General features: G+C 47.7%; 1 protein-coding gene across 3 annotated transcripts in view; it reads left to right on the top strand.

The window, feature by feature from the left end:
- The window catches only part of SFI1 (SFI1 centrin binding protein), a 203,715-nt gene that overhangs the window by 168,273 nt on the left and 7,508 nt on the right, over positions 1-27,934 (top strand). The window lies entirely within an intron of this gene.

The raw sequence follows: 27,934 nt of genomic DNA, 5'->3' as shown, positions 1-27,934 counted from the left end.
TTTTATTTTTTATTTAACTGAGTGAAGGGGCGACGGATCCTTTCTAGGTTCCGATCTTCCCGCATCATCAACAGGTGAGAACGCGGATAGTCCCTCCCCGTACCCTCTCCTGCGACGTGGAAAGCCATGCCTGAGCTCACTTCAGGGTCGACGTTTCCTTCGAGTTCCGATCTCCCCACACCAGCAGGCGACCACATGGAGTATTGCCACCATCTCCCTCTCCTGGAGCCAGGCGTATAGCCGGACATTCTGCCCACTATGGTGTCCGTGCAGCCCCCACTGCATCACCACTGATATAGCGGATGATGGAAGGCTGCAGAAACTCTCCACCCCCCTTGTCTATGGCGACTGTGGATTGAGTCTGAATACCAGGCCAGCGCACCTACTGTGAGTAGATCTGCAGCGGCTGGTGGAGGTTAAGGGGGGTCCTGGTCCCAGGGATGGTGGAGGTGCCTTCAGATATCAGCCCCTGCACTGCAGACTCCATTAATTAAGCCCCCGCCCTTTATGGCCGGGACGGGCAGCATGCCCGGCGGCCGTTGTAGCACGGCTACCGCGGCGGTGTAAGGTCACGGTCCGCATTAAAAATTTAGCCCCCGGCTTTTGGCCGGAACAGGCCGCAGAACTTAGCTTCGCCTACCCGGAGTTAGCGCCACCCACTGTGGAAAGCGGCACCTCCCCTGGGGACTCAAGACAGAGGACCTGGGTAAGCTGCAGAACTCTATCTTAACCCTTTCCCTACAAGTACGCCCTCCCCTCTATATCTGTCCGTCTGGACGCAAGATAACAGGCTACACTATGTCTCAACAAGAACCTGCCAAAAAGACTAACAAAACACACAGTGTTTTTTGCTTCTCGTACCACTTGTAAGGTTTCTTTACCCCAGGGTCACAATACTGCATTCTGCATGGCTTGTGAACCGGCGACTGTCCAGGAGCCACCCATCACTGATACCGACCCCAGCGAGCCTAGTCCCCCTGAGTGGACCACTTCTCTTTCTCGGTCTATGGCATCCCTGGTCAAAGTGATAGACTCTCTCCGGGACCCTTCCTCTAGTCAGGGCATTAATTTGTCACTTGTGGATATCGCTTCCGATGGACAAAACCCGTTACTCACTAGGGGTCGCACTTTATCAAAAACTCATGCTTCTAGAAAAAGGACCCATGGCATTTCCTCCGATCCTCCCCGTGCTTCGGCCTCAGGGAGTTCAATTTCTCGCTCCCCTTCTCCAGGGGTTAGTAGAGAACCAGATTCAGAATACGACTCTGATGCGTCCTTAGATCAGGAATTTCAGCATGATCAGGAGACACTCGATTCTCTCATTGAGTCAGTGAACAAGGCCCTGAGGGTAGACGAGGAACCCTTATCTAATGCAGATCATACTGTGTCTTTTAAGAGGACTAAGTGTTCGCCAACCACCCCGAGTTTAAAGACATTGTTGTGACACATAGGAACCAACCAGATAAACGCTTCACAGGGCAGAAGCCCATGGAGTCGAAATATCCTTTTGCCCCTGATTTAAGGAAGGATTGGTCACAGTCCCCCTCCAGTATATCCTCCCGTATCACGACTGGCTTCTAAATCCATTTTATCTTCTTCCGATGGCGACGCAGTTAAAAATCCTACTGACCGTCAGATCAACAATCTTGCTTGTTCGGCTTCTGGAGCTGCGCTTTTTCCGTCTTTTGCCGCTACCTGGGTGGCTAAGGCTATGGCCCACTGGGCCGAGGTTCTATCAACAGCCATTCTGGAAACCGACCTTCCTCCCAAGGTATCAGACCTCACTACTCAGATAGCCAGAGCTGGGGATTTTGTGGTGACCGCTTCTCTGGATGCCGCTAACTGTGCTTCCCAAGCAGCAGCAAACGCTATCACCATTAGGAGGGCTCTATGGCTCAGAGACTGGCGTGCAGACTCTGCTTCCAAAAAGTCGTTAACCTCTCTACCCTATCTGAGCGGTCACCTGTTTGGCGAAAAGCTCGATCAACTAATTTCCGACGCCACTGGAGGAAAGAGCAAGTTTCTTCCCCAGCAGATGCCTGTTTGGCCCTTTCGGAACCAGCAACAGCAAGCTCGGTCCCGATTTTTTTCGTTACAACTCAAACTGGTCCTCTACATCCAAATCTTCTGGACCTGACCAGGCACAACGCAGGGACAGAGGTTCCCAGGTCTCATATAGACCTTCCAATTCCTGGAGAGGCAGGCCCAGACAGTCTGGACCCAAAGGGTCCAAACCAGGCAGATCTTCTGCACAATGACTCACTGCGGTATCCGGGGGACACACACAAATTAGGCGGCCGTCTGCTTTAGTTCAGTCACACATGGCTCTCGGTCGTTCGCGACGAGTGGGTCCGAGACCTCGTGTCCTCCGGATACAAGATAGTTTTCGTCTTGTCCACCAACTCGTTTTTCCTATCCTCTCCCCAAGGCAAAAGCAACAGCGTTCCTCCGAGCCATAACCACTCTCAAAAAGGACAGGGCCATCATCCCGGTTCCACAAAACAAAAGGTTCCAGGGGTTTTATTCAAACCTGTTTATTATTCCAAAGAAAGGTGCGGCCCATACTGGACCTAAAACTGTTAAACAATTTCGTCAGGGTGCGATGGTTCAGAATGGAATCGCTCTGTTCTGTCATCGCTTCAATGGAAAAAGGAGAGTTCTTAGCGTCCATAGACATCCAGGATGCTTATCTTCACATCCCGATTTTTCCCCCTCACCAAAGATTTCTTCGTTTTGCAATTCAGGAGGAACATTTTCAGTTCGCTACCTTGCCCTTCGGCCTCGCCACCGCCCCCAGAGTACCAAGGTCATGGCGGCTGCCGTGGCCATCCTTCATGCTCAGGGGGTGGTGATGCTACCGTATCTAGACGATATTCTGATCAAAGGACCTTACTTTCGCGCCTGCAAGGAGGCTGTGAACATCACAATAGATACGCTTGCTCGCCTGGGTTGGAAGATAAGCTTAAAAAAATCCTCCCCAGTACCAGCTCAGCGAATTTCCTTCCTGGGAATAATACTGGATTCTTCCCAGGGGTTAGTGATCCTTCCCCCGGAAAAGGTCCCAGCCTTACAGCAGGAAGCTCAGAGGCTCTCCCGCTCTCGCTCTCACTCTGCGTTTCACTATGAGAGTCCTCGGCAGGATGGTAGCAGCTATAGAATCGGTTCCATTCGCACAGCTACACCTCCGCCCTTTACAACATGCTTTTCTCGCTGTTTGGGACAGGAATCCATTTTCTCTCGACCGTCGATTTCACCACCCCCAGCGAGTCAAACAGTCTCTCAGATGGTGGACGTTGAAGTCCTCGCTGAATCAAGGGAAGTCCTTTCTCCCAGTTTATTGGCTATTGGTGACCACAGACGCCAGTCTTCTAGGATGGGGAGCAGTGTTCCGCCATCACACTGCTCAGGGCCGCTAGTCCCCTCAAGAATCTCGCCTACCGATCAACATCTTGGAAATACGGGCAATCAGATTAGCCCTCCTGCAGTTCCACCCCTTTCTGGCAGGTCGCCCCATCAGGATTCAGTTCGACAATGCCACAGCGGTGGTGTACATTAACCATCAGGGGGGTACCCGCAGCAAGGCAGCCGTGATCGAAGTAGGCCGCATTCTCCGCCGAGGAGAACTGCTCAATGATTTCGGCGGTTCACATCCCGGGCGTAGAAAATTGGGAGGCAGATTTCCTCAGTCCCAAGGTCTTGACTCAGGCGAGTGGTCCCTCCATCCGGAGATCTTCCACCAGATCTGTTGTCGCTGGGGGACTCCGGACGTGGATCTGATGGCCTCAAGGCTGAACTCCAAGGTCCCCGATTTCATAGCTCGGTCACACGATCCAGTAGCCAACGGAGCAGATGCACTCATCCTTCCATGGCATCAATTTTGACTTCCGTACATATTCCCCCCGCTTCCCTTACTTCCGAGGGTCATCAAGAAGATCAGAGCGGAGGGGGTACCAGTAATCCTGATTGTGCCAGATTGGCCGCGCAGGGCGTGGTATGCGGAACTAGTTCAGCTAGTTGCCGATGTTCCCTGGCGACTGCCGAATCGCACAGATCTGCTGTCTCAGGGCCCCCTTTACTACCAGAACTCCGAGGCCCTGTGTTTAACGGCGTGGCCGTTGAATCCTGGGTTCTAGCTCAGGCAGATTTTTCTCCGGAAGTGATCTCTACCATGATCAGTGCTAGAACGCCTACATCTATGCGCATTTATAATCGCACTTGAAAAACCTTCTTCTCATGGTGCAAGGACCGGGGACGTTCTCCTCTTGTCTTTTCCATTCCTTCCATTCTCGAATTCCTGCAAACGGGATTGGACTTAGGTCTCGCCCTTAAGGTACCTTCACACTAAGCGACGCTGCAGCGATACCGACAACGATCCGGATCGCTGCAGCGTCACTGTTTTGTCGCTGGAGAGCTGTCACACAGACAGCTCTCCAGCGACCAATGATGCCGGTAACCAGGGTAAACATCGGGTAACTAAGCGCAGGGCCGCGCTTAGTAACCCGATGTTTACCCTGGTTACCATCCTAAAAGTAAAAAAAACAAACACTACATACTTACCTAACGCTGTCTGTCCTCCAGCGCTGTGCTCTGCACTCCTCCTGTACTGGCTGTGAGCATAGCGGCCGGAAAGCAGAGCGGTGACGTCACCGCTCTGCTTTCCGGCTGACCGACGCTCACAGCCAGTACAGGAGGAGAGCAGAGCACAGCGCTGGAGGACAGACGGCTGTAGGTAAGTATGTAGCGTTTGGTTTTTTTTACTTTTAGGATGGTAACCAGGGTAAACATCGGGTTACTAAGCGCGGCCCTGCGCTTAGTTACCCGATGTTTACCCTGGTTACCAGTGAAGACATCGCTGGATCGGTGTCACACACGCCGATCCAGCGATGTCAGCAGGAGTCCAGCGACGAAATAAAGTTCTGGACTTTATTCAGCGACCAACGACAGCACAGCAAGGGCCTGATCGTTGGTCGCTGTCACACATAACGATTTCATTAACGATATCGTTGCTATGTCACAAAAAGCAACGATATCGTTAACAATATCGTTATGTGTGAAGGTACCTTTAGTTCTCTCAAAGGTCAGATTTCAGCCTTATCAGTTCTGTTCCAACGCAGGATCGCCAACAGATTACAGGTGAAGACATTTATTCAGGGAGTCTCCCATGTGGTGCCGCCCTATAAGATGCCGTTGGAACCATGGGACCTTAATTTAGTCCTTGCAAGAGGCCCCTTTTGAACCTCTGCAAGTAAGTCCCCCTACTCTTCTTTTCATGGAAAGTAGCTTTCCTGGTTGCGGTCACATCCATCAGACGAGTCTCGGAGCTCGCAGCCTTGTCTTGTCGAGTCCCGTTCCTGAATTTTCATTAAGATAAGGTGGTTCTGAGAACATCCCTGTCCTTTCTGCCAAAAGTTGTCTCCTCTTTCCATCTCAACGAGGAGATTGTCTTGCCTTCACTCTGTCCGGCACCAGTACACCGTATTGAGAAGGCCCTTCACACCCTGGATTTAGTGAGAGACCTTAGGAGATATGTCTCGCGGACGGCGTCTTTCCGCAAGCCGGATGCCCTGTTTGCGCTTCCGGAAGGGCAAAGGAAGGGTGTAGCCACTTCAAAGGCCACAATAGCCAAATGGATTCGTTCGGCTATTCAGGAGTCTTACCGTGTCAGGGGTGATCCTGTCCCATCAGGGATTTTACGGTGAGTACACAAAAATCCCTATTTCTCCTACCCCTCATTGGGGGACACAGACCATGGGATGTCTCAAAGCAGTCCCTGGGTGGGAAAAACAACACAAAGAATTAGGCTTCATGAAACAACTGCCTATATGTGCACCACCGCTGTCTGCAGAATTCTTCTGCCCAGACTCGCACCTGCTGAAGCCTGAGAGTGAATATTATAGTGCTTTGTGAAGGTATGTAAACTGGACAGCTTTACAGACCTGCTCCGCCGTCGCCTGATGCCGAATGGCCCAAGAAGCCCCCACTGCTCGAATGGAATATGCTCTGATCCCCGTAGGGATGGCTGACTTCTGACTCTGCATGACTCCTGAATGTTAGAATGAATCCACCTGGCTATCATGGCCTTAGTAGCGGCAAGACCCTTCCTGTGACCTTCTAGGAGAACGAATAGAGCATCTGTTCTTCTGAAGGATGCCGTCCTTGAGACGTCCCTTCGCAGAGCTCTGACTAGGTCCAGAGTGTGGAGAGCTCTTTCAGTTCTGTGAATAGAGGCCCGACAAAAGGAAGGAAGAAGGCCTGTAGGAACTCTAAAATTGTGGGAACTGAGAAGACGAGAAGAGAAAGACCACGATACTTGCACCAACCAAACACCAATGTCTTCCAAGTATGATGATAAATGCGTACCGATGAGGGTTTACGGGCACTAACCATGGTGGAAATGACCTGTTGAGAAAACCCTGCCTGGGTTAAGACCGAGGATTCAACGGCCACGCCGTTAAACACAGGGCCCCTGAGTTCTGGTGGTAGATGGGGCCCTGGGAGAGCAGATCTAGCTGATCCGGCAGTCTCCGGGGTATGTTGGCAACGATGCGTACCAACTCTGCGAACCACGCGCGGCGAAGCCAATCGTGAGCAACCAGGATCACTTGTACTCCTTCCTGGGGAGTAACGGTAGAGGAGGAAAAATGTACAAAAGGGGGAATTGGCACCATGAAAGAACAAGAGCAATGGTCCTTGGATCCCGAGACCTCGCTATAAACTGGGGAACCTTGGCATTCAGTCTAGACGCCATGAGTTCTACATCTAGTATTCCCCAGCAAAGACAGATCTGGGAGAAGACTTCCGGATGGAGCTCCCACTTCCCCGAAGAGAGACCCTGACAGCGGAGGAAGTCCGCTGTCCAGTTTTCCACTCCTGGAATGTGTACCACTGAGATCACCGAGTGGTTGTTCTCTGCCCATCGAAAGATGTGAGTTACCTAGCAGGTACCCCCCTGATGATTGATGGATCCAACAGCCGTGGCATTGTCTGATTGGATACAGATGGGGTGACCCGCCAGAAGATGATAGAAGTGCAGCAGGGCCAGTCGAATAGCATGGATCTCCAGAACATTGATTGGTAGCTTTGATTCCTGAATTGACCAGCGGCCCTGAGCAGTGTGGTGGTGGAAGACTGCTCCCCAGCCCGAAAGACTGGCATCGGTAGTCACCACCAGCCATTGAATGGGTAGAAAGGACTTCTACCGGTTGAGGGAAGAGTTCAATGTCCACCACCTGAGAGTCTGTCTGACCTGCAGGGATATGCGCCACCTTCGGTCGAGGGAGAAAGGGTTTCTGTCCCAAGCTGCCAGAAGGGCATGTTGTAGGGGACGAAGGTGCAGTTGCGCAAAGGGGACCGCTTCCATTGCGGCCACCATCTTATCTAGTACCCTCATTGCAAACCGGATGGAGTAAGGGTAGGACTGACGAAGCCCTGGGGCTCTTTGTTGAACGGCTAAGACTTTGTCTGGAGGGAGAGCTACCAACCCCCGAGACGAGTCCAGGGACATTCCTAGAAAGGATATCTGCTGGGCTGGGACCGGAGAGGATTTGCTTAAGTTTATCAGTCAGCCCAGGCGAGAAAGGGTATCGCAAGTAATGCGAACGGACTCCACGCAGTTGTGGAAGGACGGACCTTTGATCAACAGGTCGTCCAGGTAGGGCAGAACAATCACGCCCCGAGAGTGCAGGATGGACATGACGGCCGCCATGACCTTTAACTATGTTACTATTTATTAGGTTCTGTAGAAGGACGTAGATCTGGGGATTTATTACAGTCATGGCCAAAAGTTTTGAGAATGAGACAAATATTAATTTTTCCAAAGTCTACTGCTTCATTTTTTCTAATGGCAATTTGCATATACTCCTGAATGTCAGAGTGATCAGGTTAACAGCAATTACTGTACTTGCAAAGTCAATATTTGCCCAGAAAATGAACTTTAACCCCCAAAACACATTTCAACATCATTGCAGTCCTGTCTTAAAAGGAGCAGCTAACATCGTTTTAGTGATTGATCCATTAACACAGGTGTGGGTGTTGATGAGGACAGGGCTGGCGATCAATCAGTCATGATTAAGTAAGAATGACATCACTGGACACTTTAAAAGGAGGCTGGTGCTTGGTATCATTGTTTCTCTTCAGTTAACCATGGTTATCTCTAAAGAAACACATGCAGCCATCATTGCACTGCACAAAAATGGCCTAACAGGGAAGAGTATCGCAGCTACAAAGATTGCACCTCAGTCAACAATCTATCGCATCATCAAGAACTTCCAGGAGAGAGCTTCCATTGTTGTCAAAAGGGCTCCAGGGCGCCCAAGAAAGACCAGCAAGCGCCAGGACCGTATCTTAAAACTGTTTCAGCTGCGGGATCGGACTACCAGCAGTACCGAGCTTGCTCAGTAATGGCAGCAGGCTGGTGTGAGTGCTTCTGCACGCACTGTGAGGCCGAGACTCTTTGAGCAAGGCCTGGTTTCAAGGAGGGCAACAAAGAAGCCACTTCTCTCCAGAAAAAACATCAGGGACCGACTGATATTCTGCAAAAGGTACAGGGAGTGGACTGCTGAGGACTGGGGCAAAGTCATTTTCTCTGATGAATCCCCTTTTCGATTGTTTGGGACATCTGGAAAACAGCTTATTCGGAGAAGAAGAGGTGAGCGCTCCCACCAGTCTTGTCTCATGCCAACTGTAAAGCATCCTGAAACCATTCATGTGTGGGGTTGCTTCTCAGCCAAGGGAATCGGCTCACTCACAGTCTTGCCTAAAAACACAGCCATGAATAAAGAATGGTACCAGAATGTCCTCCAAGAGCAACTTCTCCCAACCGTCCAAGAGCAGTTTGGCGCCCAACAATGCCTTTTCCAGCATGATGGAGCACCTTGCCATAAAGCAAAGGTGATAACTAAATGGCTCATGGAACAAAACATAGAGATTTTGGGTCCATGGCCTGGAAACTCCCCAGATCTTAATCCTATTGAGAACTTGTGGTCAATCATCAAGAGACGGGTGGACAAACAAAAACCAACAAATTCTGGCAAAATGCAAGCATTGATTATGCAAGAATGGACTGCTATCAGTCAGGATTTGGTCCAGAAGTTGATTGAGAGCATGCCAGGGAGAATTGCAGAGGTCTTGAAGAAGAAGGGTCAACACTGCAAATATTGACTAGCTGCATTAACTCATTCTAACTGTCAATATAACCTATTGGTACTCATAATATGATTGCAATTATATTTCTGTATGCGATATAAACATCAGACAAACACTAATAAAAACCAGAGGGCAGCAGATAATGTGAAAATATAATTTTGGTGTCATTCTCAAAACTTCTGGCCATGACTGTATGATGGAATATAGGCTGAACTGGATGGACAAATGTCTTTTTTCGGCCTTACTAACTATGTTACTATGTTACCTTTGTGAACACTCTGGGGGTAATGGCAAGGCCGAAGGGCAGGGCTGTGAATTGGAAATGCTGGTCGCGAATGGCGAAGCGCAGGAATCTCTGGTGAGGACGAAAAATTGGAATGTGCAAGTAAGCGTCTCGGATGTCGATTGAGGCCAAGAATTCCCCTTCTTCCAGGGAAGTGATAACTGAACGCAAAGATTCCATGCGGAAATGATGGACCGTGACAAACATTGTTTAGAAGTTTGAGGTCTAGTATGGGTCTCACCTTTCCGTCCTTCATTGGGATGCCGAAAAGGTTTGAATAGAAAACCTAAAACCTTTCGCTTTCTGGGACAAGGACAATGACGCCGTCGTGCCGCAATGCGTCTATGGCCTGGGAGAAAGCCTTTGAGGGAGGACGAGAGGGAAAGGAACGTAAAGGGAGGCGCGTAGCAAAGTCGATTTTGTATCCGGTCGCCACCAGATCTCTGACCCACTCGTCGGAGACGACAGAAAGCCTGACTTGACGAAAGAGAAGTAGGCAGCCGCCTACCCTGCCGGTGTCGACCGGATAGTGCTGATAGTCAGCGTGAGGAAAATCTATGGGTCCTAGGTCCTTTAGTCCTCTACTGTTTGGGTCAGGACTTCCAATGTTGGTTAGGCCTGTACGAGAGCCGAGTTCCTCCATCTCTTCATGGAGAACGTCCTGAAGCAGACGAAGTAGTGATAGTGGCCCAGCTTGGAGTGGAGCAAAAGGAACGGAAACGGATTTGTTGCTGTCCCCGAAAGGGACGCCCAAGTCTCTGTTGAGGAAGGAATTCTCTTTCCTCCCATAGTATCGGAAATTATCTGATCCAGCTTTTCTCCAAATTATCGACCAGTTTGATAAGGAAGGGAGGTGAGTGACTTTTTTGATGCAGAGTCCTCCTTCCACTCTCTGAGCCATAATGACCTTCTGATAGAGATGGCATTGGCTGCTGACTGAGCGCACAACCGGCCGCATCCAAGGATGAGTGTACCAGGTCATCGCCTGCTCGGGAAATTTGGTTGGCAAGGTGCGTCGCCTCTTGAGGAAGGTTACTGTTCCAAAGAGAATTCGCTAAGGTCTCTGACCAGAAAACCATAGCCTTAGCTACCCGTGCTGGGGCTAAGGATGGATAGAGGGACGAACCTGAGGCCTCAAAAGCAGAGCAGGACAAGCCTTCTATATGATGGTCTGTGGGATTTTTGATGGATGAGCCATCTGGCACGGACAGGAGAGTTTTGGATGCTAGGCGGGATACTGGGGGGTCTACTACCTGAGATTTCGCCCAATCCTTTTTCAGATCAGCTGAAAAAGGATACTTGGCTTCAAGAGGCCTCTGTCCTGTGAAGCGTTTATCCGGGCGTTCTCTATGCCTATTAACTATGGCTTTAAATTCAGGATGAATAGCAAATGCCTGATGAGAGCGTTTAGTTATCTTAAAGGGAACCTGTCACCCCCAAAATCGATGGTGAGTTAAGCTCACCATCATCAGGGGCTTATCTACAGCATTCTGTAATGCTGTAAATAAGCCCCCAACGTAACCTGAAAGAGGAGAAAAAGAGGTTAGATTATACTCACCCAGGGGCGGTCCCGCTCCGATGGGTGTCTCAGGTCCGGTACAGCGCCTCCCATCTTCATTCCATGACGTCCTCTTCTGGTCTTCACGCCGTGGCCCCGATGCAGGCGTACTTTGTCTGCCCTGTTGAGGGCAGAGCAAAGTACTGCAGTGCGCAGGGCCTCTCTGACCTTTCCGGCCTGCGCACTGCAGTACTTTCTTCTGCCCTCCACAGGGTAGACAAAGTATGCCGGAGCCGCGGCGTGACGACCAGAAGAGGACGTCATGGAATGAAGATGGGAGGCGCCGGAGCGGACCTGAGACACCCATTTGACCAGACCGCAGCGGGACCGCCCCTGGGTGAGTATAATCTAACGTCTTTTTCTCCTCTTTCAGGTAACATCGGCGGCTTTTCTACAGCATTACAGAATGCTGTAGATAAGCCCCTGATGACGGTGAGCTTACCTCACCATCGATTTTGGGGGTGACAGGTTCCCTTTAAAGGACAAGGTCTGATCCGGAGCAGAGCCGATCTTCCTCAACCTTTAAAGCCTGGTTGACTGCCTCAATAAGCGAATCCACTGTCTCCTGAAAGTTTGGCGAATCCAGATCTAAGGAACCATCAGATTCGCAGTCAGATTCGCGTTCACTGCTGAACTCTATCAGAGAGCGAGAAACGGAGCTGTGAGGCGACAAGGCACGTGTCTGCTCAGGAGACGTGCTACGGATCCGTTTTCTAGGTGCCTGACGGCTTCTAGAGTGCTTCCGGCCCCTGTTAACCGACTGTTCCTGGCTTGGGGAGGATCAGTCTACATCAGTCCTGCGAACGCTTAGGTCCCCCGAAGGATCATGGAGGGATTCAATTAGTTTTGGCCAGCGAAGCCATGGATTAAGACAGTGACGAAGCCCACTCAGGGGAGACGTTTTTTTGATGCCTTAGGTTGGGACATGATGTACCCTTCTATGTGACTCCATAATATTAGGGGCTGCCGAAAAAGGGTTGGTAAGGCAGCTTGGTGCAGGTCCTCCTGTACTCCTGCTGGTTTAGAAGGGAAGTGGAGAGGGACCGTCCACCTACCTGTACCATCTGCTTTAACAGTGGTGGTGCAGTGGGGGCTGCTCGAACACCACGAGGTGGGCCTCTATATATCCAAAGGGTTAATCTCTAAAAAATGGGAAAGGGATGAATGTCCGGCAATAGGCCTGGCTGTGGAAGAGGATACGTGGAGGCAACACTTCATGTGCTCGTCCGTTGAAGGTGTGGGGAGATTGGTGCCCTTGAAGGGACCCATCGCCCCTAAGAATCAGCTCAGGCGTGGCATCCCACGTCGCAGGAGAGGATACGGAGAGGCCTTGCTCACCTGTTGAAAGTTCCTGGAGATCGGAGCCGTGAACGGATCAGTCGCCCCTTCGTCCATTGTAAAAAATAAAAAATGTAAAAATAAAATTATAAAGAGTTTTTGGTCTGAATATCAGACCCGTCCGTGTGCCTCCTACGGACACTAAGCAAGAACTGGTTCCCTGGGAGCCAACATGAGGGTATATACTGCAGAGGAGGAGCTAACTTTTTTGTGTTAACTTAGTGTCAGCCTCCTAGTGGCAAGCAGCATACAAATCATGGTCTGTGTCCCCCAATGATGCGAAGGAGAAGTATGCCTTCCCATTGACTTCTATTGTAAAGTATAGAGCTTCTTCCTAGTGATAAACTCCAGAAGAATGGACAAGTTGCTATTTTTTAATGCTTGGCGGTTTTGAAAGGCTGAAGTGTTTAAAAAATACTTAATTGTTAAATTATGAACAACTCGTTTTTCCATAGAAATAAATAGGACAATTCTTAGAGGGTTTTGTGAGCACTTCTTTCCAGACCTTTTATGAGCTGAGCTGAGCTGCTTAAAAAACATTGAAAAAAGTCTTAGTCTGAACACATGCTTAGGAACAAGGAAAACTGATACTGAGGAATATTAAAACTAATTCTAGGAAAAGTGGAGCCATAAACACGATCTCAAAAGACACTAAAAAAATAAATTATACACTGCTCAAAAAAAAAAAAGGGAACACTAAAAATCCCACATCCTAGATATCACTGAATGAAATATTCCAGTTGTCAATATTTATTACATAGTGGAATGTGTTGAGAACAATAAAACCTAAAAATTATCAATGTAAACCACAACTATTATCCCACGGAGGTCTGGAGTTGGAATGATGCTCAAAATTAAAGTGGAAAATGAATCCAACTTCAATGGAAATGCCTTAAGACAAGGAAATGATGCCCAGTAGTGTGCGTGTGGCCTCCACGTGCCTGTATGACCTCCCTACATCGCCTGCTCTTGATGAGGCGGCGGATGGTCTCCCGAGGGATCTCCTCCCAGACCTGGACTAAAGCATCAGCCAACTCCTGGACAGTCTGTGGTGCAACGTGACGTTGGTGGATGGTGCGAGACATGATGTCCCAGATGTGTTCAATTGGATTCAGGTCTGGGGAAGGGCTGGCCAGGCCATAGCTTCAATGCCTTCATCTTGCAGAAACTGCTGACACACTCCAGTCACATGAGATCTGGCATTGTCCTGCATTAGGAGGAACCCAGAGCACATGGAGGGCTGTGCAGCCCCCCAAAGAAATGCCATCCCACAGCATTACTGACCCACTGCCAAAACCGATCATGCTGAAGGATGTTGCAGGCAGATCGCTCTTCACAGCATCTACAGACTCCGTGTGAACCTGCTTTCATCTAAAGAGCACAGGGCACCACTGGCAAATTTGCCAATCCTGGTGTTCTGTGGCAAATGCCAAGTGTCCTGCATGGTGTTGGGCTGTGAGCACAACCCCCATCTGTGGACGTCGGGCACTCAGACCATCCTCATTTGAGGCCTGCTGGAGGTCACTTTGCAGGGCTTTGGCAGTGCTCCTCCTTTCAGAAAGGCTGAGGTAGCGGTCCTGCTGCTGGGTTGTTGCCCTACGGCCACCTCCATATATCCTGGTAGTGCCTCCAGTCTCTGGACACAACTCTGACAGACACAGCAAACCTTCTTGCCACAGCTCACATGGATGTGCCATCCTGGATGAGCTGCACGACCTGAGTGACTTGTGTGGGTTGTAGAGTCCGTCTCCTACTACCACCAGTGTGAAAGCACAACCAACATTTAAAAGTGACCAAAACATCAGCCAGAAAGCAATGGTACGGAGATGTTGTCTGTGGTCCCCACCTGCAAAACCACTCCTTTATTGAGGGCGTCTTGATAATTGCCAATAATTTCCATCTGTTGTCTATTCCATTTGCACAACAGCATGTGAAATTGTCAGTGTTGCTTCTGTGGACAGTTTGATTTACTTGGAGTTATATTCTGTTGTTTAAGTGTTCCCTTTATTTTTTGAGCAGTGTACATTGAAAGGGAGTTTGCCAGCTAATTGACAGTATAAACTACATGCATAGCCTTGTAGGGAGTAGAGCCCCCCAAAAATGCACCCTTAGAATCCTAATTGTTGCATTTGTCTTTCAGAAACTGAAGCATAACCCCTTTCTGACATTAGACGTACTATCCCGTCGAGGTGGTATGGGCATGTATGACCACCGACGGGATGGTACATCTAACGCGATCAGCCGCGCTCACGGGGGGAGCGCGGCCGGGTGTCAACTGACTATCACAGCTGACATCCGGCACTACATTAACCCCCAGAACACTGCGATCAAACATGATCGCAACGTTCCGGCGGCATAGGGCAGCAGCGCACAGGGTGGGGGCTCCCTGCGTGCTTCCTTGAGACCCTCGGAGCAACGCGATGTGATTGCGTTGCTCCGAGCGTCTCCTCCCTGCAGGCTCCGGATCCAAAATGGCCGCGGGGCTCCTTCCGGGTCCTGCAGGGAGGTGGCTTGCAAGCCTCCTGCAGTGCCTGTCAGATCGCTGATCTGACACTTTACCATGATGTCCCACACTGGGACAAAGTAAAAAAATAAAATATTTACATGTGTAAAAAAAAAAAAATCCTAAATTAAAATATATATATTGTTCCAATAAATACATTTCTTTATGTAAATAAAACAAAAAAAAAAACAAAAGTACACATTTAGTATCGCCGCGTCCGTAACGACCCGACCTATAAAACTGTCCCACTAGTTAACCCCTTCAGTAAACACTGAAACTAGGCAAAATAACAATGCTTTATCATACCGCCGAACAAAAAGTGGAATAGCACGCGATCAAGAAGACCGATATAAACAAACATTGTACCGCCGAAAATGAGCCGTCATCAGCGAAAAAATAAAGTTATAGCACTCAGAATAAAGTGATGCAAAAATAATTATTTTTTCTATAAAAGTTTTTATTGTATAAAAGCACCAAAACATAAAAAAAATTATTATAAATGAGGTATCGCTGTAATCGTACTGACCCGAAGAATAAAAACGCTTTATCAATTTTACCAAGCGCGGAACCGTATAAACGACCCCCCCCCCCCCCCCCCCAAAAAAAAAAAGAAATTTACGAATTGCTGGCTTTTGTTCATTCAGTCTAACAAAAATTAAAAACCGATCAAAAAATGTCACGTGCCCGAAAATTATACCAATAAAAATGTCAACTTGTCCCGCAAAAAACAAGACCTCACATGAATTGTGGACCAAAATTTGGAAAAATTATAGCTCTCAGAATGTGGTAACGCAATAAAAAGTGTCTTTTAGTGTGTGACAGCTGCCAAACATAAAAACCCGCTATATATAGTAAATCAAGCCCCCCCCATTATCACCGCCTTAGTTAGGGAAAAATAAAAAAAATGTATTTATTTCCATTTTGCCAATAGGGTTGGGGCTAAAGTTAGGGTTGGCTAAAGTTGGGGTTAGGGTTTGGATTACGTTTACAGTTGGGTTAGGGGTGTGGTTAGCGTAGGGGGTGGGGTTTGGGTTGGGATTATGGTTGTGTTGGGGTTAGAGGTGGGGTTAAGGTTGGAGTTAGAATTGGGAGGTTTCCACTGTTTAGGCACACCAGGGGCTCTGCAAATGCAACATGACGTCCGATCTCAATCCATACAATTCTGCTTTGAAAAAGTAAAACGGTGCTCCTTCCCTTTCGAGCTCTATGGTTTACTGCCACATATGGGGTATCAGCGTACTCGGGACGAATTGGACAATAACTTTTAGGGTCCAACTTCTCCTGTTACCCATGGGAAAATACAAAACTGGGTACTAAAAAATCATTTTTGTGGAAAAAAAAATATTTTTTTTCACGGCTCTGCGTTATAAACTTTAGTGAAACACTTGGGGATTCAAAGTGCTCACCACACATCTAGATAAGTTCCTTGGGGGGGGGGGGGGATGTAGTTTCCAAAATGGGGTCACTTGTGGGGGAGGTTCTACTGTTTAGGTACATCAGGGGCTCTGCAAATGCAACGTGACGCCCGCAGACCACTCCATCAAAGTCTGCATTCCAAAACGCCACTTCTTCCCTTCCGAGCTCTGCCATGCGCCCAAACAGTAGTTTTCTCCCACATATGGGGTATCGGCGTGCTCAGGACAAATTGCACAACAACTTTTGAGGTCCAATTTCTCCAGATACCCTTGGGAAAATACAAAATTTGGGGCTAAAAGATCATTTTTGAGGAAAAAAAAAAGATTTTTACGGCTCTACATTATAAACTTCTGTGAAGCACTTGGGGGTTCAAAGTGCTCACCACACATCTAGATAAGTTCCTTGGGGGGTCTAATTTCCAAAATGGTGTCACTTTTGAGGGGTTTCCACCGTTTAGGCACATCAGGGGCTCTCCAAACGCGACATGGCATCCAATCTCAATTCTAGCTAATCTTGCATTGAAAAGTCAAATGGCGCTCCTTCCCTTCCGAGCTCTGCCATGCGCCCAAACAGTGGTTTACCCCCACATATGGGGTATCGGCGTACTTAGGACAAATTGTACAACAACTTTTGGGGTCCAATTTCTCCTGTTACCCTTGTAACAAATTTTGAGACACCTGAAGGGTTAATAAACTTCTTGAATGTGGTTTTGAGCACCTTGAGGGGTGCCATTTTTTAAAATGGTGTCACACTTGGGTATTTTCTATCATATGGACCCCTCAAAGTGACTTAAAATGTGATGTGGTCCCTAAAAAAAAAAATGGGGGTGTAAAAATGAGAAATTGCTGGTCAACTTTTAACCCTTAACTCCCTAACAAAAAAAATTTTGGTTCCAAAATTGTGCTGATTTAAAGTAGACATGTGGGAAATGTTACTTATTAAGTATTTTGTGTGACATATCTGTGATTTAAGGGTATGAAAATTCAAAGCTGAAAAATTGCGAAATTTTTGCCAAATTTCCATTTTTTTTTTCACAAAAAACTCAAGTACTATCAAGGAAATTTTACCACTACCATGAAGTACAGTATGTCACGAGAAAATGTCAGAATCACCAGGATCTGTTGAAGCGTTCCAGAGTTATAACCTCATAAAGGGACAGTGGTCAGAATTGTAAAAACTGGCCTGGTCATTAACATGCAAACCATCCTTGGGGGTAAAGGGGTTAATCTCATTATCAAAACACTCTCTTGGTGTGGCATAGGATGCTTTCACACTGCGTTCTGGCTCTCGTTCGTTGGTCCAGTCAGGACTTGCACTCGAATTGTCTCCTTCCCTCAAAATAGGATGCAGGAGTATGCACAAAGCGAACATGTGCTCTATCGTGAATCATTTTTGTGCCTATACACCTACTGGAGACAAACCCCAAATGCAGTCTACTACGTCTGACTATGAAAACGATGCACGACAGATCACACGTTTACTAGGTTGGCACCATTATAGTCTGTGGCCCCATCAGTACATACTCCCGAATCTCTTTTTGGAGTGGGTACAGACATAATCCCTAACTGGACCAACGAAAGGGTACCAGAACGCAGTGTGAAAGCACACCATGAAGCTCACTGCTCTGTTCCATCCAATGATTTACATGTAGCCACCTCAGTCATTGGCAATTGATAACACTTGCTTGCCTGGAGCTAGCACAGTCTACAGCGAAAGCTCTGGAAAACAGCAAGGTCATTCACCATGGAAGGACATACAAAATCGGTGAATGAAAAAGATGTATTGAGCACACCAATTATAAGGTTACACTTCAGTTTCTGGAGGCAGTGATTAGAACACTCAGGGTAGGTTCATATGACCGTTTTTTTGGTTCCAGTGCTCTCCAGCATTACACACACACACAGCACTCAGACCAATGTTATTGAATAGGGCAGTACAGTGGAGTTTTGTTTTTTGTTTTTATCACAGACTCTGCATGTGAAAATACAAAACACAGCATGCACTAGTCTCTTCAGTGTGACGGTTAAGATTCGCCTACTCGTGTCTATGGGTGTGCAAAAGAAAGAAAAAAGGTCCATACAAAACCACTGTACAGCATCTGACTGACACCATGCTGGTCTTTAACCCCTTAACGACTGCCGATACGCCTTTTAACGGCAACCGCTAAGGGTACTTAAACCACAGCGCCGTTAATTAACGGCGCTGTGGAAAAAGTAAATAGCGCCCCCCAGAGTCCGATTTTCTCCGGGGTCTCGGCTGCCGGGGGTAGCGGAGACCCCAGAGAACATGATTCGGGGGGGCAGGGGTTTACCGACCCCGCTTTTGCAATCGCCGGTAATTAACCGTTTACCGGCGATCGCAAAAAAAAATAATTTTTTTTTTCTCTGTCCTCCGATGTGATCGCACATCAGAGGACAGAGAAAAGGGGTCCCAGATAGCCCCCCGATACTCACCTGTCTCCCCCGGTGCTCCTCGTGGCTCCCGATGGGCGCCGCCATCTTTTTCCAGCAAAAAAAATGGCGGGAGCAGTGCGCCCGCCGGCCGGCACCGGGAGAATCTTTGGGGTCTCGGCTGCCGGGGGTAGCCGAGACCCCAAAGAACATGATCGGGGTCGGTTTTACCGACTCCAGTTTTACAATCGGCGGTAATTAACTGTTTACCGGCAACCGCAAAAAAAAAAAAAAGGAATCTAATTCTCTGTCCTCTGATGTGATCGCACATCAGAGGACAGAGAAATAGGGGGATTCGGGGACCCTATTATACTTACCGGTGTCCCTGGGTCCTCCTGCGTCCTTCTCCTGCCCGCCGGCGTCTTCATGGGGAAAGATAATGGCGGGCGCATGCGCAGTGCGCCCGCCATATGCCGGCCGGCAGGAGAAGAGCAGTTGGGGCTAAAATTAGGGTTAGGGCTGGGGCTAAATTTAGGGTTACGGTTGGGGCTAAATTTAGGGTTGGGGCTAAAGTTAGGGTTGGGGCTAAATTTAGGGTTAGGCTTCTTTCACACTTACGTCGGTACGGGGCGGTCGCAATGCGTCGGCCCGACATACCGACGCACGTTGTGAAAATTGTGCACAGCGTGGGCAGCGGATGTAGATTTTCAACACATCCGCTGCCCAATCTATGTCCTGGGGAGGAGGGGGCGGAGTTACGGCCACGCATGCGGTCAGAAATGGCGGACGCGACGTACAAAAAACGTTACATTGAACGTTTTTTTGTGCCGACGGTCCGCCAAAACACAACTGATCCAGTGCACGACGGACGCGACGTGTGGCCATCCTTCACGATCCGTCGGCAATACAAATCTATGGGCAAAAAACGCATCCTTCGGGCACATTTGCAGGATCCGTTTTTTGTCCAAAATGACGGATTGCGACGGATGCCAAACGACGCAAGTGTGAAAGTAGCCTTAGGGCTAGGGTTAGAGTTGGGATTAGGGTTGGCATTAGGGTTAGGTTTGGGATTAGGGTTAAGGTTAGGGTTGAGATTAGGATTAGGGGAGTGTTGGATTTAGGGTTTTGATTAGGGCAGTGTTCCCCAACTCCGGTCCTCAAGAGCCACCAACAGGTCATGTTTTCAGAATTTCCTTAGTATTGCACATGTGATTAAATGCTTGCCTCTCCAGGTGATGCAATTATCACCTGTGCAATACTAAGGCAATCCTGAAAATATGACCTGTTGGTGGCTCTGGAGTTGGGGAACACTGGATTAGGGTTATGGTTAGTCTGGAGTCACACTCAGCGTAAGACAATACGGTCTGTATATTACGGCCGTAATACGCTGAAAAGTCCCCAAAATAGTGGTCCGTAGGCAGCGTGTTTCAGCGTTTTTTGCGCATGGCATCCACCGTATGTAATCCGTATGGCATCCGTACTGAGTGTTTTTCTCACAGGCTAGCAAAACCGACATACGGCTATACAAGGGATCCATGTGTAAAAAAAATAAAAAAAAATTATATATATATATTATCAGTAGACACATGTATATATATTATTACTTCATACAGCGCTTGATAGCTTTTAAAGTCGGTAATTCAATTACCGGCTTTTGCTATCTCCTTCCTAAACCCGATATGATATGAGACATGGTTTACATACAGTAAACCATCTCATATCACCATTTTTTGACATTAGGGTTGTTTTGGGGAAAGGGTTGTGATTATCGTTAGGGTTAGTGATTAGGATTATGGATCGGGTTGGGATTAGGGTTAGGGTTGGAGCTAGAATTGGGAGGTTTCCACTGTTTAGGTACATCAGGGGGTCTCCAAACACGACAGCCAATTTTGCGCTCAAAAAGTCAAATGGTGCTCCCTCCCTTCCGAGCTCTGCAGTGCCCCCAAACAGTGGTTTACCCCCACATATGGGGTACCTGCATACTCAGGACAAATTGGACAACAACATTTGGGGTCCAATTTCTCTTGTTACCCTTGTGAAAATAAAAACTTGGGGGCTAAAAAATCTTTGTGGAAAAACATTTTTTTTATTTTCACGACTCTGCATTCTAAACTTCTGTGAAGCACTTGGGCATTCAAAGTTCTCAACACACATCTAGATAAGTTCCATGGGGGGGTCTAGTTTCCAAAATGGGGTCACTTGTGGTGGGTTTCTACTGTTTAGGCACATCAGGGGCTCTCCAAACGCGACATGGCGTCCGATCTCAATTCCAGACAATTCTACATTGAAAAAGTAAAACGGCACTCCTTCTCTTCCAAGCTCTGCGGTGTGCCCAAACAGTGGTTTACCCTTACATATTGGGTATCGACGTACTCAGGAGAAATTGCACAACAACTTTTGTGGTCTAATTTCTCCTGTTACCCTTGTGAAAATAAAAGTTTGGGGGCAAAAAGATCATTTTTGTAGAAAAAATGCGATTTTTTATTTTCACGGCTCAACGTTATAAACTTCTGTGAAGCACATGGGGGTTCAAAGTGCTCACCACACATCTAGATAAGTTCCTTAAGGGGTCTAGTTTCCAAAATGGTGTCACTTGTGGGGGGTTTTCACTGTTTAGGCACATCAGGGGCTCTCCAAACGCGACATGGCGTCCAATCTCAATTCCTGCAAAATCTACATAGAAAAAGTCAAACGGCGCTCCTTCACTTCCAAGTTCTGCGGTGCGCCCAAAAAGTGGTTTACCCCCACATATGGGGTATTGGCGTATTCAGGAGAAATTGCATTACAAGATTTATGGTTACATTTCAGTCTTTACACTTGTGAAAATAAAAAAAATGGTTCTGAATTAAAATGTTTGCAAAAAAAAGTTAAATGTTAATTTTTTTCCTTCCACATTGTTTCAGTTCCTGTGACGCACGTAAAGGGTTAATAAACTTCTTGAATGTGGTTTTGAGAACCTTGAGGGGTGCAGTTTTTTGAGAATGGTGTCACACTTCGTTATTTTCTATCATATAGACCCCTCAAAATGACTTCAAATGTGATGTGGTCCCTAAAAAAAAAATAGTGTTGTAAAAATGAGAAATTGCTGTTCAACTTTTAACCTTTATAACTTCCTAACAAAAAAAAATTTTTGTTTCCAAAATTGTGCTGATGTTAAGTAGACATGTGGGAAATGTTATTTATTAACTATTTTTCATGACATATCTCTCTGATTTAAGGGCATAAAAATACAAAGTTTGAAAATTGCAAAATTTAAAAAATGTGCCATATTTCCATTTTTGTTTTCATAAATAATCCAAGTAATATCGAAGAAATGTTACCACTATCATGAAGTACAATATGTCACGAAAAAAACAATCTCAGAATCAGCGGGATCCGTTGAAGCGTTCCAGAGTTATAACCTCATAAAGGGACAGTGGTCAGAATTGTAAAAATTGGCTCGGTCATTAAGTACCAAATTGGCTCTGTCACTAAGGGGTTAATATAGGAAACTGGATTTAGTCCTTTTTGATTCACTGCTGCTGGAAAATAGGTATTAAGCTTACCGTTAATTATGTTTCCAGGAGTCCATCCTGACAGCACCCTGGAGGACGTCCTCCTCCCCTTGCTGGGACAGGAAACACACGAGTTTAAAAGGTCAAGTCCCACCCACAGTCCTCAGTGTTGTAACAAGAACCGCCTCAAGGAAATGCAGAAAAAATCTTTGTTTAATGGTAGCAAACATATCACATTATAACCAGGAACATATTACATCATATGCTAGGAATAGGTTACAAACATGCTAGAATACCATGCATCATATAATAATACAGGGAGGGAACTACCCGTGCTGTCAGGATGGACTCCTGGAAACATAATTAACGGTAAGCTTAATACCTATTTTCCAGGACATCATCCTGACAGCACCCTGGAGAGTACCAAAGCACCTCCTCAGGGTGGGATAACCGCTTGGAGAACCTTTCTCCCAAATGCAGTATGCTGACCAGACAAAACATCAAGTTTATAGTGTTTGCAAAAGGTATTGGCACTAGCCCATGTCGCGGCCTTACAAATCTGTTCTAGAGAGGCGCCTGCCCTCTCTGCCCAAGAAGTAGCTATCCCTCTAGTCGAATGTACATGGAGACCCTCCGGAGGAGAGAGCCCTTCAGATTGGTAGGTCTCAGAGATCACGGACGTGATCCACCGAGCAATAGAGGCCTTAGAGGCCTTTTTACCCCTATTCTTGCCCCCATACAAAATGAATAGGTTTGGGTCGATGCGCCAAGTGTTGGTGGCTGCCAGGTAGTCAAGAACTGCCTGCCTGACGTCCAGAGAATGAAGGACCTTTTCTTTAGCATTAGCCGGGTTATTGCAGAAAGATGGTAACACAATCTTTTGATTTCTATTTTTAGTTGTTCCTACTTTTGGAATAAAAGAGGGGTCGAGTTTAAGAATTATACAATCCTCTCTAATTTGAAGGTATGGGTCCCTAGTACAGAGGGCCTGAATTTCCCCCACTCTTTTAGCCGTAGTCACTGCCACAAGAAACGCCGTTTTACGTGTAAGAATGGAAATGGGCATATTATCCACTGACGCATAGAGGTCTTTGCAGAGAAATCTGAGGACCAAGTTAAGGTCCCAAGAAGGAGACATATGTCTGATATGAGCTCTGGGTAGCTCTGATGAATCTAACTATCCACGGGTGTGACGCTAGGGGATAGTCGAGGAAAGAACTAAGTGCCGAGATCTGCACCTTCAATGTGCTTGGTTTAAGACCTTTGTCAAACCCAGCCTGCAAGAAATCTAAAATTCTGGGTAAGTCGGGAGTGCCTGCCGTAACCACAGACCTGCCACCCTCCAGACAGAACCGTCTCCAAATTTTCAAGTAAATTGCTGACGTAACAGGCTTCCTACTAGACTTCATAGTAGATATTACTTGGCTTGATAGACCCTTAGCCTTCAAGATGGACCCTTCAGGATCCATGCCGAGAGATGGAGCTTCTCTGGGTTTGGGTGGAATACCGGACCCTGGTGGATTATATCCGCTCTGAGAGGGAGCTCTACTGGATTCTCGATTGCTAGCTCTAGTAGAAGGGAAAACCAACTCCTTCTTGGCCAGTATGGAACGATCAATATGACGAGAGCTCGATCCTCCTTGATCTTTCTGAGAACAGCCGGAACCAACGCCAGAGGGGGAAATGCATACGAGAGAGGTTCCGTCCAATCCTGGCTCAGAGCATCTATCCCTTCTGGAAGATCCCGCGGGTTCAGAGAGAAGAATTTTGAGACCTTTGAATTTCTCCTGCTTGCGAATAGGTCTATACAGGGGGTTCCCCAGCGAAGACATAAGTCCTGGAAGACGTCCTGGTTGAGTTCCCACTCTGTTGCAGACACCTCCCTTCTGCTGAGATAGTCCTCTATAACGTTCTGGGAGCCTTCCAGGTGAACCGCTGAAATAGAAAGGACCGATCTTTCTGCCCAACGAAATATCTTCTCTGTCAGTTCCTGAAGCGCATGGTGTTTCGCACCTCCTTGATGTTTCAGGAAAGAGACTGTTGTCACATTGTCGGACATTATCCTGACATGACGATTTTCCAGGATGTGTCGGTTCCTTCTCAAAGCTTCCCAGACCGCGTATAGTTCCTTGAAGTTGGAGGAGCTGTGGATGACGTCTTCCGGCCATCTCCCCTGAAGGATCCTGTCTTCTAGGTGAGCTCCCCAGCCCCAAGCGCTGGCGTCTGTAGTAACTACTACGTATGGATCTGCGGACCATAACACTCCTTTTCTTAATTTCTCTGGCTTTGTCCACCAGAGGAGAGACCTTCTTACACGATGTGATAGGTGTAAAGTACTGTCCAGAGAAGACAGACTCCTGTCCCATCTGGAAAGAATCAATTTCTGTAGTGGTCTTGAATGGAACTGAGCCCATCTTACACACGGAATACAGGCCGTCATCAGGCCGAGGACTCGCATGGCCGTCCTTGTCGTCACCCTGTGCTCCAGCAGGAGCCAAACCTGAGACTGTACTGCAATCAGCTTGGACTCGGGTAAGAGGGATATTCTGTTCATTGAATCCAGACGTACTCCCAGAAACGTCTTCTTGCACTCTGGAGTCAAATCGGATTTCCGCCAATTTATGACCCAACCGAGTTCTTCCATCACTGAAATAGTTCGGTTCCTGTGGTCTGATAGAATTTCTGGCGTTCTTGCCACCAGGACAAAGTCGTCGAGATAAGGGATTATTCTGATCCCTTGATTTCTTAGGAAAGCGACAATCTCCGACACCAGTTTTGTGAAGATACGAGGTGCTGAGGCAAGACCAAATGGAAGGCACTGAAACTGGAAGTGACAGGTCCCGGACGGCAGAACTACCGCAAACCTCAGAAGCTTCTGAGAAGAAGGGTGGACGGGAACCTGATAATAGGCACTCTTTAGATCTAGAGTGCACATCACAGCATTCTGATCTATTAGGAGTATTGCCGAACGGATGGATTCCATACGAAACCTCTTGTACCTGACCCAGGCATTTAGAGGTTTCAGATTTATTATAGTGCGAGATTCGCCGGACGGTTTCATTATGGAAAAAAGGGAGGAGTAATGTCCTAAGCCTATTTCCAGAGATGGTACCGGAATTATGACCTCTGAGGAGAGCATTTCCATCAGGTCTGCCAACATGGGAGAGTCTTGCGAAACTACCGTAGGACTGATGAATCTGTCTGGTGGGGGGGAGTAGAGCTCTATACTGTAGCCTTCTGAGATGGTCCGAAGGACCCACTGATTTTGAGTGATCCGAGCCCAATTGTGTGAAAATTGGCGGAGCCGACCCCCTATGAGACTGGCGTCATTGCGATTTAGATTTTGAGGAAGGGCTGAAGAAGAAACCTCTGTTTCTATTGCCCTGGCTACGGGAGCCCCTATAAGATCCTCTATTGGATCTGCCTCCTCTAAACTCAGACTGCCTTCTAAAGGGGAATCCTCTCCGAAAGGACTGGGGCTTCTTAGATTTCTCCTCTGGAAACCCCTTCTTTTTGTCGGAGGCTGACTCCAAAATGGTATCCAGGGAGGGTCCAAAAACCCTTTCACCTGAGAAGGGAATTGAACAAAGTTTAGATTTGGAAGCATTATCCCCCGACCAGGACCTTAGCCAGACCGCCCTCCTAGCCGCGTTAGATAAGGAACTACATCTGGCCAAAAACCTGACTGACTCAGCAGTCATATCAGACAGATAAGCCGTGGCAGATTTCATCATAGGGAGGGAATTTATGATTTCCGATCTCGGGGTCTTATTGGATAGGTGCTCCTCCAATTGACCCATCCATAGATACATAGACCGAGCCACCGAAGTAGCCGCTATATTTGTTTTTATTAGAGCCGCAGAAGATTCCCAGGCTCTTTTTAACAATATGTCAGCCTTCCTATCCATAGGATCACGCAGGTTTGATGAGTCCTCAAAGGGTATGGCCGTTTTCTTGGCCACCTTTGCCACAGGAACGTCAATTTTGGGAACTTCGTCCCATAGTTTTATGTCATAAGGCTCATAAGGTAGACGAGCTTTAAAGTCCTTGGATAACACCAGCCTGCGTTCTGCCTCTTTCCACTCTTCCAGAATCATGGCCTTAATGTGCTCGCTAACCGGAAATACTGTCTGCTGACGTGACATAAGTCCACCAAACATCAAGTCCTGACTGGTTTGTGGTTTAGATGTCTCCTCTATTTGCATAGTGCATTGCACCGCCTGCACCAGATCATTTGTGTCTTCTGCCTGGAAGAGGTATTTTCTTTGGTAATCGTGGCTTCCTGACTGAAGCTCTCCCTCTTCCTCTGAGACGAAGTCCTCTGAGTTAGACTTGTCCTCAGAAGTAACCTCCTGTTCTCTTAAGTCCTGCTCCCGTCTGGCCCGCTTACGGGTGGGGATAGGACTGGATTTCTGCACCATGGTAGACAAAGAAGCTTGTACTTCTTCGCGTATAAGGGATCTCATCTCAGCCAGCAGTGTGGGTTGTTCGTCCCTTACGACCTTAGCTGTGCAGTCCCCGCATAAAGATTTCCCATGGGAGTCCGGGAGCTTCATATTACAAAGGGGACATCTAAAGGATTTCCCAGATGCCTTGCCGGATTTCTTAATCTGAACAGGAGGACCCGCGGGGTTTCCCTTATCCTTAAATGACATAAGAAGGGATAAGCACTGGGGTGAGCCTGCTTCTGCATATAGATAGGGGAACTTGCGCCATGCGCACTTACCCCCTCCTCGGTTGGAGTGCTTGTGTCCATGATGAGGGTAGCAGGTCCCGCAGCTCTCAGCGCCAGATCAGGAGCGCTTCTGCCGCTGTGCGATTCACTGCACGCTTTCCCCCGCACATACAGCGTTACCGGAAGTAGCGGTAACGAACTGCCGACGGACCGGAAGTGACGCGTTCTGACGACTTCCTGCCGGGAGACGCCGTTCTGGATACCACGCTGCCCAGGATGGCCGCACACCGCGTGGATAGCGTCCGCAGCCGAGAGCCTCCCACCGGGAGGAGCGGCTGCCACCAGGAGCTTCGTCCACTCCTGGTCTTTGAAGCAGAGGGACCCCCCACCGGAGGGTTTCTGCCCTGAGCCTCTTGACAGGGGGAAGGGTATTGGCAAGCCGCACGATCCCCCTGAGCTCCGGTAAGTCCTGCGCAGCTTCTCACTCGTGCGTCCCTTCCTTGCAGGGACAGGAAAAACACTGAAGACTGTGGGTGGGACTTGACCTTTTAAACTCGTGTGTTTCCTGTCCCAGCAAGGGGAGGAGGACGTCCTCCAGGGTGCTGTCAGGATGACGTCCTGGAAAAAAAAATTCCTGATGAAACTTGGACGTTTTTTATTTTAACCCCTTTACCCCCAAGGGTGGTTTGCACGTTAATGACCGGGCCAATTTTTACAATTCTGACCACTGTCCCTTTATGAGGTTATAACTCTGGAACGCTTCAATGGATCCTGGTGATTCTGACATTGTTTTCTCGTGACACATTGTACTTCATGACAATGGTAAAAATTATTTGATAGTACCTGCGTTTATTTGTGAAAAAAACGGAAATTTGGCGAAAATTATGAAAATTTCGCAATTTTCCAACTTTGAATTTTTATGCAATTAAATCACAGAGATATGTCACACAAAATACTTAATAAGTAACATTTCCCACATGTCTACTTTACATCAGCACAATTTTGGAACCAAATTTTTTTTTTGTTAGGGAGTTATAAGGGTTAAAAGTTGACCAGCAATTTCTCATTTCTACAACACCATTTTATTTTAGGGACCACATCTCATTTGAAGTCATTTTGAGGGGTCTATATGA

The sequence above is a fragment of the Ranitomeya imitator genome, chromosome 1 (assembly GCF_032444005.1).
Source record: "Ranitomeya imitator isolate aRanImi1 chromosome 1, aRanImi1.pri, whole genome shotgun sequence".
Lineage (NCBI taxonomy): Eukaryota > Metazoa > Chordata > Amphibia > Anura > Dendrobatidae > Ranitomeya > Ranitomeya imitator.
This window is presented reverse-complemented; position numbering and strand designations above follow the sequence as displayed.